Consider the following 23,836-nt stretch of genomic DNA (forward strand, 5'->3'; position numbering starts at 1 on the left):
GTGTCTGTATTTTACTCCTATATCTATTAAGTCTGTATTTTATACCTATATCTATTATATCCATTATGTCTATATTTTATACCTATATCTATTATATCTATTATGTCTATGTTTTATACCTATATCTATTATATCTATTATGTCTATGTGTTATTTCTACATCTTTTATATCTATTATGCCTATATTTTATATCTATGTCTATTATACCTATTATGTCTGTATTTTATACCTATATCAATTATGTCTATGTATTATACCTATATCTATTATATCTTTTTTACTATATTTTATACCTATATCTATTATATCTATTATGTATATTTTTTATACCTCTATTATATCTATTATGTTTATATTTTATACCTCTATTATATCTATTATGTCTATATTTTATACCTGTATCTATTATATCTATTATGTCTATATTTCATACCTATATCTATAATATCTATTATGTCTATATATTATACCTATATCTATTACACCTATTGTCTATATTTTGTCCCTATATCTGTTATATCTATTATTGTCTATGTTTATACCTCTATCTATTTCAACTATTATATCTATATTTTATACCTCTATCTATTATATCTGTTATGTCTGTATTTTATTGATCTATCCATTGTATCTATTATATATATTATGTCTATATTTTAAACCTCTATTATATCTACTATTTCTATATTTTATACCTGTATCTATTATACCTATTATGTCTATATCTTATACCTATATCTATTATGTTTATATTTTATACCTATATCTATTTTATCAATTATGCTATATTTTATACCTATATCTATTATATCTATTATGTATATATTTTATAATTATATCTATTATATCTATTATGTCTATGGTTTATACGTATATCTATTATATCTCTTATGTCTAAATATTGTACCTATATCTATTATGTCTATATTTTATAATTATATCTATTATGTCTATATTTTATACCTATATATATCTATTATATCTATTGAGTCTATATTTTATACCTATATCTATTATATCTATTATGTCTATATTTTATATCTATTTCTATTATATCTAATATGTCTATATTTATATCTATATCTATTATGTCTATATTTTATACCTATACCTATTATATCTATTATATCTATATTTCATACCTATATCTATTACATCTATTATGTCTATATTTTATACCTATATCTGTTATCATTATTATGTCTGTGTTTGATACCTATATCTATTATATTTATTATGTCTATATTTTATACCTATTTCTATTATATCTATTATGACTATATTTTATACCTAAAATTATTATGTCTATATTTGATACCTATATCTATTATATATACTATGTCTATATTTTATACCTATATGTATTATATCTGTTATGTTTGTATTTTATACCTATGTCTATTATATCTATGTCTCTATTTAATACGTATATCTATTATGTATATATTTTATACCGATATCTATTATGTGTATATCTTAAACATATATCTATTATATCTATTATGTCTATATTAGATACCTATATCTTTTAAATCTTTTTTGTCTATATTTTATACCTATTTAAATTATGTCTGTATTTTATTCCTATATCTTTTATATCTATTATGTCTGTATTTTATACCTATATCTATTATATCTATTATATCTATATTTTATACCTATATCTATTATGTCTATATTCCATACTTATATTTTTATACCAGTTATGTCTATATTTTATGCCTATATCTATTATATCTATTTTGTCTTTATTTCAAACCTATACCTATTATATCAATTATGTCTATATTTCATACCTATATCTATTATAACCATTATGTCTATACTTTGTAGTTATATCTATTATGTCAATATTTTATACCTATATCTATTATAATTATTATGTCTATATTTGATACCTATATCCATTATATCTATTATGTCTATATTTTATACCTATTTCTATTATATATTTTATGTCTATATTTAATACCTATATCTATTATGTCTCTATTTTATACCTATATCTATTATATCTATTATGTCTATATTTTATAAGTATATCTATTATATCCATTATGTCTATATTTTATACCTATATCTCTTATATCCACTGTCTATATTTTACACCTATACCTATTATATCCATTACGTCTATATTTTATACCTATCTCTATTATATCAATTATGTTTATATTTCATACCTATATCTATATATGTCTATATTTTATACGTATATCAATTTTGTCTGTATTTTATACCTATATCTATTATGTCTGTATTTTATACCTATATCTATAGTATCTAGTATGTCTATATCTTATACATATATCTATTATATCTATTATGTCTATATTTCATACCTATACCTATTATATCTATTATGTCTATATTTTATATCTATATCTATTATATCTCTTATGTCTATATCTTACACATATATCTATTATATATAATATGTCGATATTTTATACCTATATTTATTATATCTATTATGTCTATATTTTATACCTATATCTTTTATATCTATTTTGTCTATATTTTATACCTATTTCAATTTTGTCTATATTTCATTCCTATATCTATTATATCTATTATGTCTATATTTTATACCTATATCTATTATATCTATTATGTCTATATTTCATACCTATATCTATTATAACCATTATGTCTATATTTTATACCTATATCTATTATGTCTATAATTTATACCTATATCTCTTATAATTATCATGTCTATATTTGATACCTATATCTATTATATCTATTATGTCTATATTTAAACTATATCTGTTATATCTATTATGTATATACTATATACCAATATCTATTATATCTGTTATGTCTATATCTATTGTATCTATTTTATGTATATTTTATACCTACATCAAATATATCTATTATGTCTATATTTTATACCTATATCTATTATATCGATTATGTCTATATTTTATACCTATATCTATTATGTCTATATTTTATACCTATATCTATTATAACTATTATGTCTATATTGTATAACTATATCTTTTATATCTATTCTGTCTATTTTTTATACCTATATCTATTATGTCTATATTTTATAACTCTGTCAATTATATCTATTATGTCTATATTTCATACCTCTATTATATCTTTTATGTCAATATTTTATACCTATATCTATTATATCTACTATGTCTATATTTTATACCTATATCTATTATATCTATTATGTCTATATTTTATACCTATATCTATTATATCTATTATGTCCATATATTATACCTATAACATTTTATCTAATATGTCTATATTTTATACCTATATGTATTATAATTATTATGTCTATATTAGATACCTATAACTATTATATCAATTATGTCTATATTTTATACTTATATCTACAATATCTATTATGTCTATATTTTATACCGATATCTATCATGTCTACATTTTATATCTATATCTATTATATCTACTATGTCTATATTTTATACCTATATCTATTATATCTATTATGTCTATATTTTATACCTATATCTATTATACTATTATGTCCATGTATTATACCTATAACTATTTTATCTAATATGTCTGTATTGTATACCTATATATATCATATCTATTATGTCTATATTTTATACCTATATCTTTTATATCTATTATGTCTATATTTTATACCTATATCTCTTATATCTATTATGTCCATATTTTATACCTATTACTATTATATCTAATATGTCTATATTTTATACCTATATCTATTATGTCTATATTTTATATCTATATCTATTATATCTATTATGTCTATATTTTATGCGTCTATCTATTATATCTATTATGTCTATATTTTATACCTATATCTTTTGTATCTATTATGTATATATAGTATACATATATCTATTATATCTATTATGTCTATATTTTATACCTATACCTATTATATCTACTATGTCTATATTTTATATCTATATCTATTATATCTATTATGTCTATGTTTTATACCTATAACTATTATATCTACTATGTCAATATTTTACACCTATATCTATCATATCTATTACGTCTATATTTTATACCCATCTCTATTATATCTATTATGTTTACATTTTATACCTATATCTATTATATCTATGTCTATATTTTATACCTATATCTATTATGTCTATATTTTATACCGATATCTATTATGTCTATATTTTATACCTAAAGTGATTATATCTATTATGTCTGTATTTCATACCTATATCTATTATAACCATTATGTCTATATTTTATAAATGTGTCTAGTACGTCTATATTTTATTCCTATATCTATTATAATTATTATGTCTATATTTGATACCTATATCTATTATGTCTATTATGTCTATATTTTATACCTATTTCTATTATATCTATTATGTCTATGTTTTATGCCTATATCCATGTCTATATTTTATACCTATATGTATTATATCTATTATGTCTATATTTTATACCTATATCTATTATATCTATTATGTCTACATTTTATACCTATATCTCTTATATCCATTTTGTCTATATTTTATACCTATATGTATAATATCTACTATGTCTATATTTTACACCTGTATCTATTATATCTATTACGTCTACAATTTATACCCATCTCTACTATATCTATTATGTGTGTATTTTATACCTATATCTATTATATCTATGTCTATATTTTATATCTATATCTATTTTGTCTATATTTTGTACCTATACCTATATACCTACAGGTATATAGTGATTATATCTACTATGTCTATATTTTATACCTATATCTATTTTATCTATTATGTCTATATTTTTTACCTATTTCTATTTTATCTATTATGTCTATATGTTATACCTATATCTATTATATCTATATTTCGTACCTATACCTCTTATATCTATTATATCTATACTTGATACCTATATCTATTATGTCTATAGTTTATACCTATATCTATTATATCTATTATGTCTATATTTTAACTATATCTGTTATATCTATTATGTATATACTATATACCAATATCTATTATATCTGTTAAGTCTATATCTATTGTATCTATTTTATGTATATTTTATACCTACATCAAATATATCTATTATGTCTATATTTTATACCTATATCTATTATATCGATTATGTCTATATTTTATACCTATATCTATTATGTCTATATTTTATACCTATATCTATTATAACTATTATGTCTATATTGTATAACTATATCTGTTATATCTATTCTGTCTATTTTTTATACCTATATCTATTATGTCTATATTTTATAACTCTATCAATTATATCTATTATGTCTATATTTCATACCTCTATTATATCTTTTATGTCAATATTTTATACCTATATCTATTATATCTACTATGTCTATATTTTATACCTATATCTATTATATCTATTATGTCTATATTTTATACCTATATCTATTATATCTATTATGTCCATATATTATACCTATAACTATTTTATCTAATATGTCTATATTTTATACCTATATGTATTATAATTATTATGTGTATATTTGATACCTATAACTATTATATCAATTATGTCTATATTTTATACTTATATCTACAATATCTATTATGTCTATATTTTATACCGATATCTATCATGTCTACATTTTATATCTATATCTATTATATCTACTATGTCTATATTTTATACCTATATCTATTATATCTATTATGTCTATATTTTATACCTATATCTATTATACTATTATGTCCATGTATTATACCTATAACTATTTTATCTAATATGTCTGTATTGTATACCTATATATATCATATCTATTATGTCTATATTTTATACCTATATCTGTTATATCTATTATGTCTATATTTTATACCTATATATCTTATATCTATTATGTCCATATTTTATAGCTATTACTATTATATCTAATATGTCTATATTTTATACCTATATCTATTATGTCTATATTTTATATCTATATCTATTATATCTATTATGTCTATATTTTATGCGTCTATCTATTATATCTATTATGTCTATATTTTATACCTATATCTTTTGTATCTATTATGTATATATAGTATACATATATCTATTATATCTATTATGTCTATATTTTATACCTATACCTATTATATCTACTATGTCTATATTTTATATCTATATCTATTATATCTATTATGTCTATATCTTACACATATATCTATTATATCTATCATGTCTATATTTTATACCTATATTTATTATATCTATTATGTCTGTATTTTATACCTGTATCTTTTATATCTATTTTGTCTATATTTTATACCTTTTTCAATTATGTCTGTATTTTATTCCTATATCTATTATATCTATTATGTCTGTATTTTATACCTATATCTATAATATCTATTATATGTATATTTTATACCTATATCTTTTATATCTATTATGTCTATATCTTATACATATATATATTATATCTATTATGTCTAAATTTTATACCTATATCTATTATGTCTATGTTTTATACCTATATCTATTATATCAATTATGTCTATATTTTATACCTATATTTATTATATCTCTTATGTCTCTATTTTATATCTATATCTATTATGTGTATATTTTACACCATATCTATTATATCTATTATGTCTATTTTATACCTATATCTATTATGTCTATATTTTATAACTTTCACTATTATATCTACTATGTCTATATTTTATCCCTATATCTATTATATCTACTATGTCTATATTTTATACCTATATCTATTATATCTATTATGTCTATATTTTATACCTATATCTATTATATCTATTATGTCCATATATTATACCTATAACTATTTTATCTAATATGTCTATATTTTATACCTATATGTATTATAATTATTATGTCTATATTTGATACCTATAACTATTATATCAATTATGTCTATATTTTATACTTATATCTACTATATCTATTATATCTATATTTTATACCGATATCTATCATGCCTACATTTTATATCTATATCTATTATATCTATTATGTCTATATTTTATACCTATATCTATTATATCTATTATGTCCATATGTTATACCTATAACTATTTTATCTAATGTGTCTGTATTTTATACCTATATATATCATATCTATTATGTCTATATTTTATACCTATATCTATTATATCTATTATGTCTATATTTTATACCTATATCTCTTATATCTATTATGTCCATATTTTATACCTATAACTATTATATCTAATATGTCTATACTTTATACCTATATCTATTATATCCATTATGTCTATATTTCATACCTATATCTATTATATTCACTATATCTATATTTTATACCTATATCTATCATATGTATATTTGATACCCATATCCATTATACCTATTGTATCTATATTTTATATCTATATCTATTATATCTATTATGTCTATCTATTATATCTATTATATCAATATTTTATACATATATCTATTATATCTGAATTTTATACCTGTATCTATTATATCTATAATGTCCATGTTTTATACCTATATCTATTATATCTATTATGTCTATATTTTATACCTATTTCTATTATATGTATTATGTCTGTTTTTTATACCGATATCTATCATATCTATTATGTCCACATTTTATACCTATATATATCATATCTATTATGTCTATATTTTATACCTATATCTATTATATCTATTATGTCTGTATTTCATACCTATATCTATTATATCTATTATGTCTATATTTTACCCATATCAATTATATCTATTATGTTTATATTTTATACCTATATCTATAATATCTTTTACGTCTATATTTTATAACTATATCTATTATATCTACCATGTCTCTATTTTATACCTCTATCTATTTTGTCTATATTTTATACCTATATCTATTATATCTATTATGTGTATAATTTATACCTATATCTATTATATCTATTATGTCTTTATTTTATACCTATATCTATTATATCTATTATGTCTAAATATTATACCTATATCTATTATGTCTATATTTTGTACCTATATCTATTATAACTATTATGTCTATATTTTATAACTATATATTATGTCTATATTTTAAACCTATATCTATTTTATCTATTATGTCTATATTTCATAACTATATATTATGTCTATATTTTATATCTATATCCATTATATATATTATGTCTATATTTTATATCTATACCTATTATGTCTATATTTTATAACTATATCTACTGTATCTATTATGTCTATATTTTATACCTACATCTATTATGTCTATATTTTAAACCGATATCTATTATATCTATTATGTCTATATTTTATACCTATATCTATTATACCTATTATGTCTATATATTATACCTATACCTATTATGTCTATATTTTATACCTGTATCTATTATATCCATTATGTCTATATTTTATACCTACATCTATTATGTCTACATTTTATAACTATATCTATGATATCTATTATGTCTATATTTTATACCTCTATCTATTATATCAGTCTATATTTTATACCTATATCTGTTATATCTATTATGTCTGTATTTGATACCTATATCTATTATATCTATTATGTCTATATTTTATAGCTATATCTATTATGTCTATTATGTCTCTATTTTATTACCATATCTATTATTTTCATTATGTCTATATTTAATACCTATATGTATGATATCTACTATGTCTATATTTTATATCTCCATCTATTATAACTATTATGTATATATTTTATACCTATATCTATTATATCAACAATGACAAAATTTTATACCTATATATTATGTCTATATTTTACAGCTATATCTATTATATCTATTTTGTCTATATTTTATACCTCTATCTATTATATCTGTATTTTACACCTATATCTATTATGGCTATTATATCTACATTTTTATCTATATCTATTATATCTACATTTTATACCTATATCCATCATATATATTATATCTATATTTTATACTTGTATCTGTCATATCTATTATGTCTATATTTTATACCTATATCTATTGTATGTATATTTTATGCCAATATCCATTATATCTATTATGTCTATATTTTATACCTGCATTTCTTGTATCTATTTTGTCTATATTTTATACCTATATCTATTACATCTAATATATCTGTATGTTATATCTACATTTATTATACGTATTCTCTCTATATTTTATACGTATATCTATTACATCTATTATGTCTATATTTTATACCTATATGTCTTATATCTATTATGTCTTTTATACCGATATCTATTATATCTATTATGTCTGTCTTTTATACCTATATCTATTATATCTATTATGTCTATATATGATACCTATATCTATTATATCCCTTATGTCCATATTTTATACCTTTATCTGTTATATCTATTATGTCTATATTTTATACCTATATGTATTATATTTATTTTGTCTATATTTTATACCTATATCTATTATATCTATTGTCTATATTTTATACTTACATATATTATATCTATTATGTCTATATTTTATACCTATATATGTTATCATTATGTCTATATTTTATAACTATATCTCTTATATCTATTATGTATTTATTTTACACCTATGCCTATTATGTCTGTATTTTATACCTCTATCTATTTTATCTATTTTGTCTATATTTTTTTCCTTTATCTATTATATCTATGATGTCTATATTTTTTACCTATATGTATTATATCTATTATGTCTATATTTTATACCTATATCTATTATATCTATTATGTCTATATTTTATACCTATATCTATTATATCTATTATATCTATTTTTTATACCTGTATCTATTATATCTTTTTTCACACCTATATCTCTATGTATTGTGTCTATATTTCATAGCTATATCTGTTATATCTATGTTTTATACCTATATCTATTATATCCATTATATCTATATTTTATACCTATATATATATTATATCTATATTTTATACCTATATCTATTATATCTATATTTTATACCTGTATCTATTATATCTATTATGTCTATGTTTTATACCTATATCTATTATATCTATTATGTCTATATTTTATACCTATTTCTATTACATCTATTTTGTCTGTATTTTATAGCTATATCTATCGTATCTATTATGTCTATATTTTATACCTATATATATCATATCTATTATGTCTATATTTCATAACTATATCTATTATGTCTATTATGTATATATTTTATACCTATATCTATCTATGTCTATTATGTGTATATTTTATACGTATATCAAATATATCCATTTTGTCCATATTTTGTACCTATATCTATTATATCTATTATGTCTATATTTTATACGTATATCTATTATATCTATTATGTCTTTATTTTATACTTATAACTATTATATCTGTTATGTGTACATTTTATACCTATATCAATTATATCTATTATGTCTCTATTTTATACCTATATCTATTACATCTATTATGTCTATATTTTATACCTATATCTATTATATCTATTATGACTAAATTTTATACCTATATCTATTATGTCTATATTTTACACTTATAATTATTATATCTATTATGTCTATATTTTATACCTATATCTATTATATCTTTTATATCTATATTTTATATCTATATCTACATTATTATACCTATATCTATTACATCTATTTTATCTATATTTTATACCTGTATGTATTATATCTATTATATCTATATTTTAGACCTATATATGTTATATCTATTATGTCTATATTGTATACTTATGTGTATTATATTTATTATGGGTATATTTTATACCTATATCTATTACATCTATTGTGTTTATATCTATTATGTCTGTATTTTATAACTCTATCTTTTATAACTATTATGTCTATATTTTATCCCTCTACCTATTATATCTATTATGTCTATATTTAATACCTCCATGATATCTATTATGTCTATATTTTATTACTCTGTTATCACTATAACGTCTATACTTCATATCTCTATTATATCTATGATGTCTATATTTTTTACCTCTATTATACCGATAATGTCTATATTTTATTTCAATATCTACTATATCTATTATGTCTATATTTTATACCTCTATTATATCTATTATATCTATTATGTCTATATTTTATACCTCTATCTATTGTATCTATTATGTCTATATTTTTTACATCTGTTATATCTATTATGTCTATATTTCATACCTCTATCTAGTATATCTATTTGTTTTTTATTTTATACCCTTATCTATTATATCTATTATGTGCATAATTTATACATATATCTATTATATATATTCTCTCGATATTTTATACCTATGTCTATTATATCTATTGTGTCTATATTTTAATCCTATATCTATTATATCTGTAGTATCTATATTTTATACCTATATCTATTATATCTACTATGTGTATATTTGGTACCTCAATCTATTATATCTTTTATGTCTATATTTCATAACTATATCTAATATGTCTATTATGTCTACATTTTATAACTATATCTATTATATCTATTATGTATACATTTTATAACTGTATTATATCTATTATGTCTATAATTTATACCTCTATCAATTATATCTATTATCTCTATATTTTATAGCTCTATCTATTATATCTATGATGTCTATATTTTATACCTCTATCGATTATATCTATTTTGTTTATATTTTATATCTCTTTGATATCTATTATATCTATATTTTGTACCTGTATCTATTATGTCTATTATGTCTACATTTTATACCTCTATCTATTATATCTATTAGGTCTATATTTTATACCTATATCGATTATATCTATTATGTCTATATTTTATACCATTATCTATTATACCTCTGATGTCTCTATTTTATACCTATATCTATTATGTCTATATTTTATACCTATATCTATGATATCTATTATGTCTATATTTTATACCTATATCTATTATGTCTATATTTTATACCGATATCTATTTTATCTATTATGTCTATATTTTATTTCTTTATCTGTTATATCCGTTATGTCCATATTTTATACCTATATTTCTTACATACAGTATATGTATATTTTATACCTATTTCTATTATATCTATATTTATACCTCTATCTATTTTATCTATTACATCTATATTTTATACTGATATCTATTATATCTATTATATCCATATTTGACATCTATATCGATTATGTCTATATTTTATACCTATATCAAACGTATCTATTATGTCTATATTTTGCACCTATATCTATCATATCTATTATGTCTATATTTTATACCTGTATCTATTATATCTATTATGTCTATATTTTATACCTCTATCTATTATATCTATTATGTCTATATTTTACACCTCTATCCATTATATCTATTATGTCTATATTTTATACCTCTATCTATTATGTCTATTATGTCTATATTTTATAACTATATTCATTATATCTATTATGATTATATTTTATACATATATCTGTTATGTCTATATTTTACCTATATCTACCATATATATTATGTGTATATTTCATACCTATATCTATTATATCTATTATATCTATATTTTATACCCATATCTGTTATATCTATTATGTCTATATTTTATACCTCTATCTATTTTATCTATAATGTATATATTTTATACCTACATCTATTATATCTATTACGTCTATATTTTTTACCTATAACTATTATGTCTCTATTTTATACCTATATCTATTATATCTATATTTTATACCTATATCTATTATATCTATTATGTCTACATTTTATACCTATATCTATTATATCTATTATGTCTATATTTTATACCTATATCTATTAAATCATATATGTCTGTATTTTATACCTATATCTATTGTATCTATTATGTCTATATTTTATACCTATATCTATTATAACTATTATGTCTATATTTTATAACTATATCTCTTATATCTATTATGTCTATATTTTATACCTATATCTATTACGTCTATATTTTATGACTATATCTATTATATCTATTATGTCTCTATTTTACACCTATATCTATTATGTCTCTATTTTATACCTATGTCTATTATTTCTATATTTTATACCTATATCTATTATATCTATTATGTCCACATTTTATACCTATATCTATTATATCTATTATGTCTATATTTATACCTATATCTATTATATCTATTATGTCTAAATATTGTACCTATATCTATTATGTCTATATTTTATATCTATATCTATTATAACTATTATGTCTATATTTTATAACTATATCTGTTATAGCTGTTATGTCTATATTTTATACCTATATCTATTATATCTATTTTGTCTATATTTTATACCTATATCTTTCATATCTATTATGTCTATATTTTATACCTATATATATCATATCTATTTTGTCTATTATTTCATACCTATATCTATTAAATCTATTTTGTCTGTATTTTATATGTATATCTATTATGTCTATATTTTATACCTATATCTATTATATCTATTATGTCTATATTTTATACCTATAATTATTATATCTAATATGTCTATATTTTATACCTATATCTATTATGTCTCTATTTTATATCTATATCTATTGTATCTATCTATATTTTATACCTATATCTATTGTATCTATTATGTCTATATCTTTTTTTTTTATTAACAGGCTTAATTCACTTTATTTTTCTTGTATAAAAAGCCTATGTTTTAGCCACAGCTGGAGCCTGGGTCCGCTGCACGGAGACTCTGTTGTGGGTCTTGACAAGGTGGTCAGTGAATTCCTGATAGGTAGACTTGGTAAACACAGTCTCCTTCCACAGGTCAGGGGTCAGGTAGCTGTAGGTCTTAGAGATGGCATCAAAGGTGGCCTTGGCGAAGCTGCCCAGGGTGGCAGTGCAGCCCCGGGCTGATGTGTAGCAGTCATCAATACCAGCCATCATGAGCAGCTTCTTGGGCACAGGCGCTGAGACGATGCCAGTGCCCCTGGGTGCAGGGATGAGGCGCACCAGCACAGAGCCACAGCGGCCTGTCACCTTGCAAGGGACGGTGTGGGGCTTGCCGATCTTGTTCCCCCAGTAGCCTCTGCGCACCGGGACAATGGAGAGTTTGGCCAGGATGATGGCCCCTCGGATGGCGGTGGCCACCTCCTTGGAGCACTTAACACCCAGGCCGACGTGGCCATTGTAGTCCCCGATAGCAACAAACGCCTTGAACCTGGTGCGCTGACCAGCACGGGTCTGCTTCTGCACCGGCATAATCTTCAAAACCTCATCTTTAAGAGAGGCCCCCAAGAAAAAGTCAATGATCTCAGATTCCTTAATGGGCAGAGAGAAGAGGTAGATCTCCTCCAGGGACTTGATCTTCATGTCCTTGACCAAGCGGCCCAGCATGGTGACGGGCATCCACTCCTTATCCTCGGCCTTGCCTCCGCGAGCTCCTCGGCCTCGGCCCCGACCCCGTCCACGGCCGCGACCCCGGCCCCGTATGCCACTGCCAAAACCTCCACGGAAGACACCGCGGTTCCCCATCCCAGGGCCACCAGGGCCTCCGAACCACCCCGCTGCACCGGCGTCATCCGCCATTTGGTGTTTTCTCGGAGAAGAAGCAAATGTCTATATCTTATACACATATCTATTATATCTATTATGTCTATATTTCATACCTATACCTATTATATCTATTATGTGTATATTTTATATCTATATCTATTATATCTATTATGTCTATATTTTATACCTATATTGATGATATCTATTATGTCTATATTTTATACCTATATCTTTTATATCCATTTTGTCTATATTTTATACCTATTTCAATTATGTCTATATTTTATTCCTATATCTGTAATATCTATTATGTCTATATTTTATACCTATATCTATTATATCTATTATGTCTATATTTTATACCTATATCTATTATGTCGATTATGTCTATATTTTATAACTATTTCTATTATATCTATTATGTATATATTTTATACCTATATCCACGATATGTATAGATTATACCTATATCTATTATATCTATTATGTCTATATTTTATAACTATATCTATTATATCTATTATGTCTATATTTTATACCTATATCTATTATATCTACTATGTCTGTATTTTACAACTATATATATTATATCTGTTACATCTATATTTTATACCCATCCCTATTATATCTATTATGTTTATATTTTATACTTATATCTATTATATCTATGTCTATATTTTATACCTATATCAATTATGTCTATATTTTATCCCGATATCTATTATATCTATATTTTATACCTATATCGATTACATCTATTATGTCTATATTTTACACCTATATCTATTATATCTATTATGTCTATATTTTATACCTATATCTATTATATCAATTGTGTCTGTATTTTATACCTATATCTATTAAATCTATTATGTCTATATTTCATAACTTTATCTATTCTGTCCATATTTAATACCTATATCTATTATGCCTATATTTTATACCTCTATTATATCTATTATGTCTATATTTTATACCTATATCTATTATATCCATTATGTCTATATTTTACACCTATAACTATTATATCTATTACGTCTATATTTTATACCCATCTCCATTATATCTATTATGTTTATATTTTCTACCTATATCTATTATATCTATGTCTATATTTTCTACCTATATCTATTTTGTCTATATTTTATACCTATATCTATTATGTCTATATTTTATACCTATATCTATTTTATCTATTATGTCTATATTTTATACCTATGTCTGTTATATCTATTTTGTTTATATTTTATACCTATATCTATTAAAACTATTATGTCTATATTTTATATCTATATCTATTATGTCTATATTTTATCCCTATAACTATTATATCTATTTTGTCTGTATTTTATACCAATATCAATTATATCTATTATGTCTATATTTTATACATATAATCATTATATCTAATATGTCTATATTTTATACCTATATCTATTATGTCTATATTTTATATCTATATCTATTATGTCTATATTTTACACCTATAACTATTATATCTATTTTGTCTATATTTTATACCTAAATCTATTATATCTAATATGTCTATACTTTATACCTATATCTATAATATCTATATTTTATACCTGTTTCTCTTATATGTATTACATCTATACTTTATACCTATATTATTCTATCTATTATATCTGTATTTTATGCCAATATCTATTATATCAATTATATCTATTATATATATATTTTATACCTATGTCTATAATATCTATTATATCTGTATTTTATAACTATATCTATTATGTCTATGTTTTAAACCTATATCTATTATATATATTGTGTCTATAGTTTATACCTATATCTATTAGGTTTATATTTCATAACTATACCTATTATATTTATTATGTTTATATTTTATATCTATATGTATCATGTCTATATTTTCTACCTATATCTATTATATTTATTATGTCTATATTTTAGACCTTTATTTATTATATCTATTATGTCTCTATTTTATACCTATATCTATTATATCTATATTTTATACCTATATGGATTATATCTATTATGTCTATATTTTATAGCTATATGTATTCTATATATTATGTCTATATTTTATACCTATATTATATCTATAATGTCTACATTTTATAACTATATATGTCTGTATTTTATACGTATATCTCTTATATCTGTTATGTCTATATTTTATACCAATATCTATTTTATTTATATTTTATACCTGTATCTATTATATCTATTATGTCTATATTTTACACCTATATCTGTTATATCTATTTTGTCTGTATTTTATACGTATATCTATTATGTCTATATTATAGTTATATCTACTATATCTATTATATCTGTATTTTATACCTATATCTATTATATCCATTATGTGTATATTTTACACCTATATCTATTATATCTATTACGTCTATATTTTATTCCCATCTCTATTATATCTATTATGTTTATATTTTATACCTATATCTATTATATCTATGTCTATATTTTATACCTATATCTATTTTGTCTGCATTTTATACCTATGTCTATTATGTCTATCTTTTATACCTATATCTATTTTATCTATTATGTCTATATTTTATACCTATGTCTATTATATCTATTATGTGTATATTTATACCTATATCTATTAAATCTATTATGTCTATATTTTGTATCTATATCTATTATGTCTATAATTTATACCTATAACTATTATATCTATTTTGTGTATATTTTATACCTATATTTATTATATCTATTATGTCTATATTTTATACCTATAATTATTATATCTAATATATCTATATTTTATACCTATATCTATTATGTCTATATTTTATAACTATATCTATTATATCTATTATGTCCATATTTTATACCTATATCTATTATATGTATTATGTCTATATATTATACCTATGTCTATTATATCTATATTTTATGCCTGTATCTATTATATCTATTATGTCTATATTTTATACCTATATCTATTATATCTATTAAGTCTAAATATTCTACCTATATCTATTATGTGTATATTTTATACCTATATCTATTATAACTATTATGTCTATATTTTATCACTATATCTGTTATAGCTATTATGTCTATATTTTATACCTATACCTATTATGTCTATATTTTATACCTATATCTATTATAACTATTATCTCTATATTGTATAACTGTATCTTTTGTATCTATTCTGTCTATATTTTATACCTGTATCTATTATGTCTATATTTTTTACCTATATCTATTATATCTATTATGTCTATATTTTATACCTATATCTATTATGTCTATATTTTATACGTATATCTTTTATGTCTATATTTTACACCTATATCTATTATGTCTATATATATATATATATATATATATATATTTTTTTTTTTTTTTTTTTGACACGGAGTCTTGCTCTGCTGCCCAGGCTGGAGTGCAGTGGCCGGCTCTCCGCTCACTGCAAGCTCCGCCTCCCGCGTTCACGCCATTTTCCTGTCTCAGCCTCCCGAGTAGCTGGGAATACAGGCGCCCGCCTCGTCGCCCGGCTAGTTTTTTGTATTTTTTAGTAGAGACGGGGTTTCACCGTATTAGCCAGATGGTCTCGATCTCCTGACCTCATGATCCGCCCGTCTCGGCCTCCCAAAGTGCTGGGATTACAGGCTTGAGCCACCGCGCCCGGCCAATGTCTACCTTTTTTACCTATATCTATTATATGTATATTTTATACCCATATGGATTATATCTCTTATGTCTATATTTTATGCTATATCTATTATATCTATTATGTCTATATTTTATACCTATATTATACTTATAATGTCTACATTTTATACCTATATCTATTATGTCTACATTTCATACCTATATTTTTATACCACTTATGTCTATATATTATACCTATATCTATTATGTCTATTATGTCTATATTTTATACCGATATCTATTATGTCTATATTTTATACCTATATCTATTATATCTACTCTGTATATATTTTGTACCTATATCAATTATATCTAATATGTCTATATTTTAAACCTATAACTATTATATCTATTTTGTCTATATTTTATACGTATATCTGTTTTGTCTATATTTTATACCTATACTATTATATCAATTATGTCTATATTTTATAACTATATCTATTATATCTATTATGTCTATATTTTATACTGATATCTATTATGTCTATATTTTATATCTATATCTATTATATCTATGATGTGTATATTGTATATCTATATCTATTATATCTATTATTTCTATATTTTATTCCTCTATCTACTATGTCTATTATGTCTATATTTTGTATCTATATCTATTTTATCTATTATGTCTATATTTTATACCTATATGTATTATAACTATTATGCCTATATTTTATACCTATATCTTTTATATCTGTTATGTCTATATTTTATAACTGTATCTACTATATCAATTATGTCCATATTTTATACCTATATCTCTTATATCTATTATATCTATATTTTATATCTATATCTATTATGTGTATATTTTATACCTAAAACTATTATATCTATTTTGTCTATATTTTATACCTATATCTATTATATCTATTATGTCTATATTTTATTCCGATAATTATTATATCTAATATGTCTCTATTTTATACCTATATCTATTATGTTTATATTTTATATCTGTAACTATTATATCTATTATGTCTATATTTTATACCTATATCTATTATATCTACTATGTCTATATTTTACACCTATATCTATTATATCTATTACGTCTATATTTTATACCCATCTCTGTTATATCTATTGTGTTTATACTTTATACCTATATCTATTATACCTATGTCTATATTTTATACCTATATCTATTTTGTCTATATTTAAACCTATTTTAATTATGTCTATGTTTTATTCCTATATCTATTATATCTCTTACGTCTATATATTATACCTATATCTATTATATCTATTATGTTTTTCTTTTATACCTATATCTATTATATCAATTATGTCCATATTTTATACCTATATCTCTTATATCTATTATGTCTATATTTTATATCTATATCTATTATATCTATTATGTCTATATCTTATACCTATATCTATTATATCTATTATGTTTTTGATTTAAAACTATACCTATTATATCCATTATGTCTATATTTCATACCTACATCTATTATAACCATTATGTCTATATTTTGTACCTATATCTATTATGTCTATATTTTATACCTGTATGTATTATAATTATTTTGTCTATATTTGATACATATATCCATTATATCTATTGTGTCTATATTTTATAACTATATCTATTATATCTATTTTGTCTATATTTTATACCTTTATCTTTTATATCTCTTTTGTCTATATTTTATAACTATTTCAATTTTGTCTATATTTTATTCCTATATCTATTATATCTATTCTGTCTATATTTTATACCTATATCTATTATATCTACTATGTATATATTTTATACCTATATCGATTATATCGATTATGTCTATATCTTATATATATATCTATTATATCTATTATGTCTATATTTTATACCTATATCTATTATATCTATTATGTCTATATCTTATACATATATGCATTATATCTATTATGTATATATTTTATACCTATACCTATTAAATCTATTATGTCTGTATTTCATACCTATATCTATTATAACCATTATGTCTATATTTTTAACGTATATCTATTATGTCTATATTTTATACCGATATCTATTATATCTATTATGTCTATATTTTATACCTATATCTATTGAATCTATTTTGTCTATATTTTATGTCTATATCTATTATGTCTATATTTTATTCCTATATCTATTATATCTATTATGTCTGTATTTTATACCTATATCTATTATATCTATTATGTCTATTTTTTATACCTATAATTATTATATCTAATATGTCTATATTTTATACCTATATCTATTATGTCTATATTTTATATATATATCTATTGTGTCTATATTTTATACCTGTAACAATTGTATCTATTTTGTCTATATTTTATACCTATATCTATTATATCTAATATGTCTATATTTTATACCTATATCTATTATATCTATATTTTATACCCATATCTATTATATCTCTCTATATTTTAGACCTATATTATATCTATAATGTCTACCTTTTATACCTATATTTATTATGTCTATATTTTATACCTATATGGATTATATCTATTATGTCTATATTTTATACCTCTATCTATTATATCTATTATGTCTACATTTTATACCTATATTATATCTATAATGTCTACATTTTATACCTATATCTATTAAGTCCATATTTTATACGTATATCTATTATATCTGTTATATCTATAATTTATACCTATATCTATTTTATTTATATTTGTTACCTATATCTATTATATCTATTATGTCTATATTTTATACCCATTTCTATTATATCTATTATGTCTATATTTTATACCTATATGTATTATGTCTATATTTTATACCTATATTTATTATGTCTATATTTTATACCGATGTCTATTATGTCTATTATGTCTATATTTTATACCTATATCTATTATATCTATTATGTCTATATTTTATAGGTGAATCTATTATATTATGTCTACATTTTATAGCTTTATCTATTATGTATATTATGTCTATATTTTATACCTCTATCTGTTATATCTATTTTGTGTGTATATTATATGTACATCTATTATATCTATATTTTATACTTATATCCATTATATCTATGATGTCTATATTTTATAACTATATCTATTGTATCTATTATGTCTATATTTTATACCTATATCTATTATGTCTATATTTTGTACCTATATCTATTATATCTATTATATCTATATTTTATACGTATATCTATTATGTCTATATTTTATACCTATATTTATTATAACTATTATGTCTGTATTTTATACCTATGTCTATTATACCTATTATGTCCATATTTTATACCTATATCTATTATATCAATTACGTCTCTATTATATACCTATATCTACTATATCTATAATGTCTATATTTGATATCTATATCTGCTATATTTATTATGTCTATATTTTATAATTATATCTATTATATCTATATTTTATACCTATATCTATTATATCTATTGTCTATTTTTTATACCTGTATTTATTATATCTGTTTTTTATACGTATATCTATTATGTCTATATTTTATACTTATATCTATTATATCTATATTTTATACCTGTATCTATTATATCTTTTATGTCCATATTTTATACCTATATTATATCTGTTATGTCTGTATTTTGTACCTATATCTATTATATCTATTATGTTTATATTTTATACCTATATCTATTAGGTCTATATTTTATACCTGTATCTATTATGTCTATATTTTATACCTATATCAATTATAACTATTATGTCTATATTTTATACCTATATTTATCATATGTATTATGTCTATATTTTATACCGATATATATTATATCTATTATGTCTATGTTTTATACCTATATCAATTATACCTTTATGTCTATATTTTATACCTGTATCTATTATATCTTTTATGTCTATATTTTATACCTATATCTATTATGTCTATTATGTCTATATTTTATACCTGTATCAATTATATCTATTATTGTATATTTTATACCTAAATCTATTATATATATTATGTCTATATTGTGTACCTATATCTATTTTGTCTGTATTTCACATCTATATTTATTATATCTATTATGTCTTTATTTTATACGTATATTTATTATATCTGTTATGTGTGTATTTTATACCTATATCTATTATATCTATTATGTCTATATTTTATCCCTCTATCTATTATATCTATTATGTCTATATTTTATAACTCTATCAATTATACCTATTATGTCTATATTTTATACCTATATCTATTATATCTATGATATGTATATTTTATAACTGTCTATGATATCTATTATGTCTATATTTGATACCTACATCTATTATATCTCTTATGCCTATTTTTTATACCTATATCTATTATATCTACTATGTCTATGTTTTATACCTATATCGATTATATCTATTATGTCTAGATTTTATAACTGTCTATTTTATCTATTATGTCTCTATTGTATACCTATATCTAATATATCTATTATGCCTCTATTTTATACCTATAACTATTATATCTAGTATGTCTTTATCTATTATATCTTTTATGTCTATATTTTATACCTTTATCTACTATATCTATTTTTTCTGTATGTTATACGTATATCTCTTATATCTATATTTTATACCCGTATCCATTATATCTATTATGTCTATATTTTATACCTACATGTATTATATCCATTATATCTATATTTTATACCTATATATATTATATCTATTTTTTATACCAATGTGTATTATATCTATTATATCTATATTTTATAACTATATCTATTATATCTATTATAACTATATTTTATACCTATATCTATTATATCTATATTTTATACCTATATCCATTATATCTGTTATATCTTTATTTTATACCAATATCTGTATCTATGCTATCCATATTTTATACCTATATTTATTATATATATTATATCCATATTTTATACCTATATCTATTATATCTATTATATCTTTATTTGATACCTATATCTATTATGTCCATATTTTATACCTATATCTATGGTATCTATTATGTCTGTATTTTATACCTATATCTATTATGTTTATATTTGATACCTATATCTATTATATCTATTTTCTATATTTTTTATCTCTATATGTATTGTCTATATTTTAAACCAATATCTATTATATCTATTATGTCTATATTTTATACCTATATCTATTATATCTTTTATGTCTACTTTTTATACCTATATCTATTATATCTATGATGTCTATATTTTATACTTATATCTAATATATCTATTATGTCCATATTTTATAACTATATCTATCATATCTCTTAGTTCTATATTTTATAACTATATTTATTATATCTATTATGTCTGTATTTTATACCTTTATCTATTATATCTATTATGTCTATATTTTATACCTATATCTATTATATCTAATATGTCTATATTTTATATCTATATCTGTTACATCTATTATGTCTGTATTTTATACCTATATATATTATATCTATTATATCTATTTTTTGTACCTATATCTATTACATCTTTTTTTATACCTATATCTATATCTATTGTATCTATATTTCATAGCGATATCTCTTATATCTATATTTTATACCTTTATCTTTTATATCCATAATATCTATATTTTATACTTATATCTATATCTATTACATCTATATTTTATATCTAGATCTATTATATATATTATATCTATATTTTATACCTATGTCTATTATGTCTATTACATCTATATTTTATACCTATAACTCTTATATCTATATTTTATATC

At 20.7% G+C, this 23,836-nt stretch overlaps 1 pseudogene; it reads right to left on the bottom strand.

The window, feature by feature from the left end:
- Window positions 1-13,594: 13,594 nt before the first annotated feature.
- On the bottom strand, window positions 13,595-14,476 carry LOC115896089 (annotated as a pseudogene).
- Window positions 14,477-23,836: the final 9,360 nt, after the last annotated feature.

The sequence above is a fragment of the Rhinopithecus roxellana genome, unplaced genomic scaffold (genome assembly GCF_007565055.1).
Source record: "Rhinopithecus roxellana isolate Shanxi Qingling unplaced genomic scaffold, ASM756505v1 contig4869, whole genome shotgun sequence".
In the NCBI taxonomy this organism is placed as follows: domain Eukaryota; kingdom Metazoa; phylum Chordata; class Mammalia; order Primates; family Cercopithecidae; genus Rhinopithecus; species Rhinopithecus roxellana.